Below are 2,259 nucleotides of genomic sequence, written 5' to 3' on the forward strand. Positions count from 1 at the left end.
CCTACATGGTCTTCAGGGAGCCCAGGAAGACTGTGTAGGAGATGAGGAGCGGGAAAAAAATGAGCAAGCACTTGCCCCCTGTGTTAGCTGCCACCATGATTCCAAGCCTGTAGGTGTCACCACAGGCAAATTTCAACAGTGAGAAGAAATCACACATGAAATGGTCAATGACTTTGGGTCCACAAAAGGTCAAGTTTATCATGAAAGGAATCTGCATGGTGGCATGTAGGATCCCCCCCGATCCAGGCCACCACTACCAGGAGCTGGCAGAGCCCCTGTTTCATGATGGTCGTGTAGTGCAGAGGCTTGCAGATGGCCAAGTAGCAGTCATAGGCCATGACAATGAGGATGATAATCTCTGATCCTCCTAGGAGGTGTTCCACAAAAAGCTGAGTCAGGCAGCCACCCCAGGAGATAGTTCTCTTCTGGTACAGCAGGTCAGTGACCATTTTGGGGATGGTGACAGAGGGGAAGGAGGCATCTAAGAAGGACAAGTGAGTGAGAATGAAGTACATGGGAGCTGAAAGTGTGGGGCTCAGGGAGATGGTAACGATAATGAGCAGGTTGGCCAGCATGGTAAATAGGAAAAAAATGAACAAAAAGACAATGAAGAGTATTTTCTACAAGTGTGGATTCTGTGTGAATCCCAAGAGGACAAATTCAGTCACATTGTAAAGAGACGTGAGATCCATTTAGGGACAAACACAGTCCTATGGCTTGAATTACCTGAAAGGAAGAATGAATAATACATCTTTGTCATGAAAGCATGGTAGACTGAATTTCTTAGAACAAAACTGGAGCAAATCAATAGAACTGTGCAACATGTCCTTGAGAATTTTGCCCCAGTACATGTTTCACGTTTATTACTTTCCTCACATTTTGCATTTCTACAGACACCTGTCATCTGCAAAACATCTATAAGGCAACTCATGATGTGCAATTTACTGAGAAAACACCCTACTACCTACATAGGATCTGTATTCTCCTCTTAGTTCCAATTCCTTCTGCATCTGCTGAGTCACGTCAGTGCACTGGGCTGAGCCCTCCTCTGTGTCCTTGGTCACAAATCATCATAATCAGATGTATCTTGCAAGCTGAGATTTGCCCCACAAAGATAAGTGTTACTGCCTCTTCCATGAGGTTTTACATTTTAACCATCGGCTCTAAACAGGGAGAACAGAAAGAAAAAAGTCCACTAGGTAAGGTGACGAGACAATGTATATAGGTATGCACCAGAACTGTATATAAATAATACAAACACATATAAAATCTATGACTTATAATAAGTACTAATTACAAATTCACTCACTCAACAAATAACTGGAGCCTTACTGTGCATGTGAATGTATGTTTGCTCCCACAAAATCAAGAATAGTATTCCTGTTATATGCCCTTAATAATTGCAACACCATTACGAAACAGCAACAAGGCACCCATCCGTGAGAGGAATGTTTCCACTACTTTCTGTTTCTGATGCATTCATTGTAATGCCTTCTCCCATCTTTCCACAAGATCAATCTTCCATCATTCTTGGTTAGGGATACTGTATTACTATCTGAAGGATGAATGTGGGGACATAAATATAATAAAATTGCCCAAAAGTTCAGAAGAGATTATAATATACATAAAATAAGACTTACAAGTAATTGATGTATTTTATAAATAGCTCTGAATAAATACAAATTAGTTTTTCATTTTTCTTTGTTTCATTTTCCTTCTAGGAATAAACCATAATGGAAAATATTTTTAAAAAGAAAAAAAATCATTGTTTACAATTTTTTAGCATGCATATTAAGAGCTGTGTTAAATTCAGAAATGACATAGTTCATTTCTTTTGTAGCGTGTGATTTTTGCAGAGTTGTATTTTTTAATTGTACAATATCTTTGAAACATTTTTAAGTTGTATTATAAAGTGGAGAGAAGTTTAGATGCAATTTTGAATTGTGTATTTCTTCTAACTAATATCATATCAGCTAATTTACTGAAAGTCTAATTAACTTAAATATATATCAACAAGAAGAAAGATTCAAAACATTTTTACTTCTAAACTGATAGCATGGCATTTGAATCTCTCTTTCTTGAAATCTTTTATACTTAAAGAGGAATTTAAATGTCAGATAGGTGAGAATCAGATTAGATCAGATCAGATCAGTCACTCAGTCGTGTCCGACTCTTTGTGACCCCATGAACCGCAGCACACCAGGCCTTCCTGTCCATCACCAACTCCCGGAGTTCACTCAGACTCACGTCCATCGAGTC

General features: G+C 38.7%; 1 pseudogene; it reads right to left on the reverse strand.

The window, feature by feature from the left end:
• Nucleotide 1: 1 nt before the first annotated feature.
• LOC104999108 lies at nt 2–692 on the reverse strand (annotated as a pseudogene).
• Between the last annotated feature and the right edge of the window lie 1,567 nt (nt 693–2,259).

Source organism: Bison bison, unplaced genomic scaffold (genome assembly GCF_000754665.1).
Source record: "Bison bison bison isolate TAMUID 2011002044 unplaced genomic scaffold, Bison_UMD1.0 scf7180017853421, whole genome shotgun sequence".
In the NCBI taxonomy this organism is placed as follows: Eukaryota; Metazoa; Chordata; class Mammalia; order Artiodactyla; family Bovidae; genus Bison; species Bison bison.